The sequence below is a fragment of the Helianthus annuus genome, chromosome 17 (assembly GCF_002127325.2).
Source record: "Helianthus annuus cultivar XRQ/B chromosome 17, HanXRQr2.0-SUNRISE, whole genome shotgun sequence".
NCBI lineage: Eukaryota > Viridiplantae > Streptophyta > Magnoliopsida > Asterales > Asteraceae > Helianthus > Helianthus annuus.
In genome coordinates, this window is record NC_035449.2 from 117,162,665 (window position 1) to 117,171,443 (window position 8,779).

Consider the following 8,779-nt stretch of genomic DNA (forward strand, 5'->3'; position numbering starts at 1 on the left):
TGTGACAACCCTCACAAAACCAGGTATCCGTACGACTTAATTAGCTATTAACTGTTGCCTAATTACTGTGCTTAACTGAGATTTCTGATAAACTGCTACTTGATTGTTGATACATGTACATGCCTGCATCATACTTTGATTTTTCCTGTCACTACATTATTTATTTACTGAACTCTAGTGACAAACTTGATGCACAAAAAGCACAGTAGCACTAAACGGATACACAGTGAACATGCTGATATAGCCAGCATCAGGCAGACACTGCCTCTAAAGGCCTGAATGAGCCAGAATTATTTTACTACACCCATAGTGTGTGTAAGGATACAAGGGTTGTATGATTACGTCTCTAGGGATAAGATGTAGAGATTTGGATGTGCCTAAAACATACTTTAAGCACGGAACACAGCACTTTTATTTACACACTAGCTTCTAGCTAATTAATAAAGTGCCAAAATACAAGGAATTATTCCCGACACTTTGCTGAATAAATTGTGTCGCTAAAAATATTACTTACGACGCTTAAAGGATATCTTAAGCACTTTAACGGATTCCTATCCAACCGAACAACCGGACAATTCTCGGAACATAAAAATATTGCCAGAATTATTGTTAGTATTTTTCTGAGCCAGTTAGGGTCCCTGATTACCCTAACACCCGTATCATAACGCAATAAACAACTAACGAGGTTAGACCTTTATGTAACCGACTTAACGTAACTAAACACTAACTGTTTAGTTGGAATCAAACCGGGTGGTCCCACCACCCTAACCAAATCGGCCCAACCAAGGGGGACAAGGCCGAATTCTTTTTATTATTTTATTACTTTTGTCTAATATCTAGATAGCACGAGACCCGTTGGACGATAACGCTTAAACTCTCTATAAAAGGCACACTCTCTCACACATATCACACACCACCACCCAACTCACTCCCTCTCTCCCTTGTGCTCCCTCTCACGGCCAAGAACCCCCACCACCACCCATCCGTTTTTCGGTTCAAGTCTCTACATTCCAAGTGCATACAAGTCTTGAGGATCACGTACAACGAAGCTTGGAACAAACGGAAGTTGAAGGACCTCGCCACGTTGCTTTTATCCACGTAGTTTTCGACTAGAATCTTCCCTAGCCCCGAGCTAGAGGTATATTGTTTAAAACTCGTTATTAATCGTATCTAAAGTGGTTAAAAGGATTTTTATCGGTTAAATGTCGGTAACCCGCTTCATGAATCTTTAAAGTCTACTAAAAAGTGAAAATCGTTGGATAAAAGAACATAACGCGTGTAAATGTCGTAGTATTTGAATATGTTGATTGTTAAAGCCCGATCTATGATGTGGTGGCTCTCATCATCGTTTAACCCGACTTTGTTAGGATCACGTATCTTGACATATACTTGTTTCTTTTGTACAAGGGTTAAAAGGTGAAACTCCACCACACGGGAAACATGAACTTGTGTAAAAGTGTTTTAACATGAAAAATAGTATTTAAAACAAGCCGATCTACGTATGTACCAGTGGTATATTCGTAGGACCGGGTGTCGAGAAAATCATGATTTGTCAAAAATGGTTAACATGTTAACAAATATGATTTTTAAAGTCTACAAGTGTATAAACACTTGAGAAACGAAAGATCCGACAAAATAACCATTTTTACAAAAGTTGTCGGGAAGTTGTAAAGAAAGAACTGTTATAAAAACTGGGTTTTTACAATACTAAATCGCTTTACATATAGATCCATCAATTATAACGAGATCTACACCGTAGTTTTTGTAAAAACTACAAGTTCATGAAACGACGCGATTATACATACTAGTCTACAAATTCGAAGTGTTGAAACTTGTTTATTATGTTGGAAATTGATTGATTGAAATAAAAAGAAGTGATTTTGTAAAAGAAAATGATACGCTTGAAAGCGTGGCCACCTCCAGTTACAGGGGAAACTCTGGCGAAATTTTCTAAAAATCTAACACTTAGGATTATTTACAAGTGTTAGACTACTTTGACATGTTTTCAAAAATATATTTCGCCACAACTTTATTTATAAATAATCGGAGGTGGGATTTTCACAAAAATAAACGTGATAAATATTTATTCGATAAATATATTTTTCACAACACTGTTTATGATTATTTTGTGAAAATGTATAAATATTATTTTTAGAGTAAAAATAATATTTACTAACTTGTCAAACCCAAAATAATACCAACGCTTATACGACAAGCATAAAAGTTACAACGGTAATTTCTATTACCACCTAATCATTAAAACGTAACTTACGCATTACGCGGAAATATTCACCAACGCATATGTTGTCAACGTATTATTTTGGAAAGTAATATGTAAAAAGAAAATATATTATTTTTGAGAAAAATAATTATATTTTGGAATGAGAAATAAAAGATATTAAGTGGGACTTAATGAGATAGTATAAATACACATGTATTTAAATCCCCCATCCTTGGGAAGGAAAGTAAAATACCAAGTATGTACACGAAACGGTTGTCTAACCGTCTCCTAAAACTATAAGTTATAAAGCTAAGGCACGGCCATCCGTCTAATAGAATTAGCACCTGTAGGTCGTTGCACAGCTTCGGATATTCGGATTACTTGGTAGAGATACGCATTCACTGTGAGTTCATGTCCCCCTTTTCTCTAACTGTTTTCAGTTTACTTAACTGCGGGGGTGAAATACATGTTACTATGATTTACGAGTACTTTACAACGGTATGTTTAACGTAAGGAGGTGTTATACGATCATGTGAGTGGATAGGAACAACATGGGGCCATTAGTCCTCATGGAGGGACCGAGGGACAGGAGCGGTAGATCTATCTGGGTGTAGCGAGCCCAGCCCCCGGCCAAACTAGAAACGGACCGTGGGGTGACTTTGTCCACATACTTTGCCGTGGCGAAATCTGCTAGGTTTGAGTCTCCCTATTTGCACTTAACATATGTCAGTGGCCTTGCAAACCATTGATGATCACAAGTCCTCTTACACTGCTACATACCACAACTATTTTTATACACACAAATGTTTTACATACTCACCTACACGTGAACTCGCTCAACATTATTGTTGATTTTTCAACTCACATGTATTTCAGGGAATTAAACGGATCTGGCACGGTATGGAACGTTTTCCGCTGCACTGGTCATGAAGTCATCAGGGTTTAGGGTTGTGTCTCTTACCTGGACAAGACACAATCCCTAAATCTCGTTTATGTTTTGTTATAAGTTGTAATGTTACTAAACAAGGTTATGGTTGCATGTTAAAAATAATGGTATTGTATGACGTTTTCAAAAACTTAATGGATAACTTGCATGGTTTTTAAATTCATATAGCTTTGTTATGATTAAGCTATGGTATTAAGAAGTCACACAAATTAACCACGCTTCCGCAAAGCCAGGGTGTGACAGTATGCATCATGGTAAGTTCAAATCACTTAAAGAGTACTAATCAAATATGCAATTTAATCCCCATTTATTTTAGTACTCGTTCCTCCCAGCCCTTTAAAATGTATAACAAAATTCTGGTTCAGAGGTAATAGTTGGATGTACACACCTTACCATATATGAATTGATGCACGGTCACAAATAATACAGCACAAGGATATTACATTAACATAAGCTTAATTATAAACTATAATAGTTTGACCAACTCCTAAAAAACCCCGCTACACACTTCCAGTTGATTACTTATGTTCATTCTTTACAAACAATAACAATAGAATCAAACGTCAGAGTAATTCGAATCCGCCTAGCAAGTTAGCATATAAACAACAAAAACCAAACAATCACATAGCACCACCAAGCGTTTTTTCCATACAATAAACTTTGAGATATGACTTAGCATGGACTACCTACCAATAGATTATGCAGGTCACATATGCCTGATGAAAATCTGAATTATGTGGATGTGGCACTGGCAATAGCAGCATGCTTTCTCTATCATCTGATCTTAGCAGAAGCTTCACACCGCAATAACTTACCGTTCAAACTGCAGAGCCCAAAACAACACAGAATTAGGTAAAATGCCACACATACATGACATCCATACACACATAAGCCTCTCTAAACCGGTCATATGGGTGAAACGGGTCAGCTGGTTAAAACGGATCACCTAAGTGGATTTATAATGCATAAGATATGGTATAATCCAAAGATATGTGTTGTCAATTTAACCTAATCCAACATGTTACGGTATAGACTAAAAAGTAAACACTTTTGATCTGTTATCCAAACCACATGACACGCCATTTTGCCATTTCTGATGAGTATGTATCTTCTTATTAGATATGAAATCCCAAATGAGATCATGCGATATACATTCCATCATCTTGCTACTTTTAAAATTTTCTTTTATGACATAGAAATGTTTTGTTGGTCCGGACGACCACATTCACACCGAGCATTTGTGGTTTGGGTTCGATTAACCAGAATCGCTACTGTTTCTTTCGTAGCCTCGATCCTCAAGCATCATCTGGTGTAGCCGTCTTCCGGTGTGAATAGTACCATGAGATACCAAACCTAATCACTCGTCCAACCAACCACCAGATGAGTTATGCTCAGAATATTGGTGGTCCGAGCCAGGTGCAAACCCTAAAGAATCTATATAGGACCCCGGTCCATTAACAGGTGGAGCATAACCACCAACACCATGACTTCCCATCAGGTGCTTCAGGTTGTCCCACCCCACTAATCCCCACACTATTCATCTCCTCAAGTTCAGACCGTTCCAAGTTGTTAAACATGATCAAATGTGTAGGGCACACACACAAACATACTCACATAGAACAAAATGAGAGATTGAAATCAAATCGCAGACATATAATTAAAACATAAGAAAATTGCTGGAAAAAAAATGATTGCTGAAAAAAAAAGAAAATAACCATGATAATGTGAACACAATAATGAAAACTGCATGTAATATAGAAAACTGTATACCTCTCTTTTAAGAGCATGTAGACGTTCTCTCTCAGCAATTGATTTCTTGTTGGCAAGCCACTGATCCCTCCAAGCATCTACTGAAGGTAAACAATATGATAAACAAACTTTTGAAACTACTCGATCAAGAACACATCGTATAGAAAACGTACAGGAAATATTGCCGAAAGTACGAAAAGCTCAAGCATGGAAGATCCAGTTAGGTTGCTGACAAATCTGATAACCATTAGGTACATCATCTTCCATCAATCAATTAACTAAACAAAACCACTGAATTTGATAGTTTTTTCAAAGACATGATAAAAATGAGAAGATCCTTACTGTATAATATATATAAGAAAGCAATTTTTAACCAACCCGACCCGACCCGGACCCGTTTCAACCCAAACATGTTTCGACCCGAACCAAAATAACCCTTTTTTGTAATTGATCCATTTTGACCCATGACCCGACCTGACCGAACCGACCCGTTTGCCAGGTCTAACATCAAATGTAAAATATTAACTACCCAATTTGGTAATAAAAATTATTACTAAAACAAATGTTATATTCTCGCTTCACTTTAACAATTTTGAGAGATGGCTTATAGACTAAATTGAATCCCAACAAATCACAAAGCTATTCTCCTACTCTTTGCATCATCAGGTAGGGATGGTGCTGATTCATAAATAAAAACCTTCTTTCAGAAAGGTGAAATTATACCAAACACATTAAAAAAAAGTGTGAGAACTTTATATAACATAAACGACATCTAAACTTGAGCGCTTTTAACAATTCAGATGAGCAATTGAACTCTAATCAGCAACATTAAACTGTTACAATAAATCAATAACAACTAAAACCTAACATTATAACAACAATATTTTAACAGCGATAACCTATCAGTTCTGTATATGCAAATCAATATGTACTGAAATACGAAATTCGGTTCCGGAGACGTCATAACCCTTTTTCTGCGATTTGAATAGATCAACAGACATCATCACCATCGTCCTTCATCAGGTTATCTCATCAAAACCGACACACATCAAAAATTATAACATCTGAATTTGTAGAATTAACTATAAAAAATAAATACATAAATACCTTTGAAAACAAAGATGGTAGTGAGGAACAAATAAGAAATACAAAACCATACTTCGAATGAAGATATTGATTACTGAAACAAATAAGGTCCGTGAATCAGAATAAAAAACACAATAACATAAACATACACATCTCACATATACATACCTTTTTGTAGGAAGTTTTGAATACGGTACTCCGGCTCCGCCGGAGCTTGACGACAGCGCGTGTTGATTCATCGGCGTAGCATGATTACTATTCATAACTAATGATGCAAAATATTGATCTTTATTACATTCTCAAACATCTAAACTAAAGCAGCCAGATTATTATATCATATAAGATATAATCCTCCCTTCCAAGTTTTCACTAATTAACATAAAATTTTATATCTTTTTCCACAAAAAAATGCATAATTAATCACAAAAGATTAGCCATGAATAGATCAAGATTAGTAAATAATGTATAGTTTATCCCCAAACATCCAACTAACATCAGCATCTCTTTTACAAATAAAAGCACTCTAATGGAATCCTCTGTAGTTAATTCACATCATCCAACTGGTATCTTTATTTACCAAACATAAATGAGTAATCAATCAGTTGATCATCCAACTGGTATCTTTATTTACCAAACTTAAATCTACACTAATACCTAATATTATCATCAAACACACAAACATTACATTATAAGCATTACAAATCAATGGATGATAATACTGTCCATGTCTCTGTGACTCCATCACTAATTCAATAAAGGTATTACAAAGCGTAAACAATCAAACAAAAAAATACCTTCCATCATGTGAAGAACCATATCAAAATTGATGCCAGAACGAATGGCAACATATCATTCCTCGGTTGTCTCATGGCGGTGGCCATTATCACTACGAAGATCAACAATATCGAGTATGAAGATCCCTGTAACATCGCAGTCAATAACAAAAGATGCAGCAGAGCAGATGACAGTCAGATTGATCCGTTTGTGTTCATCTAATAATAGCAAAACCATATAATCTTCTAGTTTTGAAAGCACCGATATCAAACGATTTAAGAGCTCTGTTATTTGAAATCGAGCAGAGATCACAACAATGATGTGTTGTTACAGGAAAGAGAGGAATTAAGATTAGATAATAGATATACACGACTTACCTGATCACTGCAACTCGTCTTCGGCATTCAATTTGGTTTTCAATCAATTTCTCCATAAAAACTGGTTGCTTTCGATCGCGATTGAAGATGAAGAAATCTTGGGATCTGGAGATTGTAAATAATAGATTAGAGATCGATTAAAGCGAATAAATCAAAAAATTGTCGGATTACAACATCAAAGATAGAGATAAACATACCTGATGATAATTTTTGTGTTTGAGATTTAGGGTTTTCTGAATGGCCTATTACAAAGAGCGTGGTTATTGTGATTGCAATTAAGATTGGAAGGAAACTGATTTCAAAAATATGGAAAGTCCATCAATCTCTTATCAATCACGGTCAAGCAAAAAGAGGGATGAATGGTGTGGTGCAATCCCGCTCAATTTGTTTCAATAATGGTTAAGAGAATGCCAGGTGGCAATGAGTGGATTAAAATTATGCCAAGTGGCACCAAAATGTATTGTTTTAATATACATAATAGATTATGGTTGCTTTTGTATATGTATTTATATATTATATATGATATGTGATATGTAATGGGATGTTTTGGGCTTATGAACGATTGGTAGCAGAAGTTTGGTTAGATTCAATAGTTAATGTAGTATATTATAATCGATTCATGTGGTGGCTTCATGGAGAATCAAACAATCACTGAGTCACATACGCAATTAAGATTTGTCTTTAGAGGTTTAATCATTCAATTTCTTCTTGAACAATGAAAAGTTGGTTTGAGTAATTAATACAGATGGAGTGTTCTTCTACCCGTCATCACATTCACGAGTATTCAAGTTGAGAGTACTCTTTTCTTTTTCATTAAATCGATTTATTGAAGCTTTGCAGGCAGCAAATTCGGAATTGAAGCTCCCTGTTTGAATTTGAAGGCATCTTTGTTTGAAATTGAAAGCCTTGAAGGTACGTTCAGTCTGTTTATCCCAATCTATTGTTCGAAAGCACTCTGTTATTCTGTTCAAAGTACTCTGTATATAATTTGGGAATTTAAGCCCCCAATCAGTCTTCAAACCAGTCTTTGAACCAAATTCAATGAATCTTTTGGGAATTAGGCAATTACCATCATAATTTGAGAATTTCATCCCCTAATATGATGTTATAAATATATACTCAAGTCATTGAACCAGTCTGGGATAAAGGTCCCAATAAGAACTAAAACGATTTCAGAAAAGGGCCTCAATAATTATGCTTTTAACTAGAGAATTTAGCTAATGTACCAGCAAATGATATGCTTTTTGTGTTTATTAGGCTAAAACAAGAATTCTTATGGCCTTTTGACGTGTGTGGTGTTCTTTCTTGTTATATATGAATGCTAATATACGTGTACCTGATCAAGTATTGGAGGATATGATAGTAATAAATGAATCTTTTGCATTTTTGCTTACATTTGTTTGTGTCTTTTTTTTGGGTAAAGGGTTACCCCGGTGATTCTATTAAAATGCAAACCGCAAATAAGAACAAGTAGTGAGGATGTGTTCCACACTAGTTCATATATAGGACATGCCCCATATATGTAAAACAAAAACAATAAACCAAAGACCTATGAAACCCCATAACCTAGTCTACTATACATCATGACACGACATCTAGTAGACAAAACAATGCAAACCACAAAAC

At 35.5% G+C, this 8,779-nt stretch overlaps 1 long non-coding RNA gene across 1 annotated transcript; it reads right to left on the bottom strand.

Annotated features, from left to right (window-relative positions):
- Nucleotides 1-6,965: 6,965 nt before the first annotated feature.
- Nucleotides 6,966-7,550, bottom strand: LOC118489175. The gene is made up of 3 exons (XR_004886618.1): nt 7,351-7,550; nt 7,154-7,258; nt 6,966-7,060 (listed from the first exon to the last, which is right to left on the bottom strand). It is a non-coding gene; the product is annotated as an uncharacterized LOC118489175 (long non-coding RNA).
- Between the last annotated feature and the right edge of the window lie 1,229 nt (nt 7,551-8,779).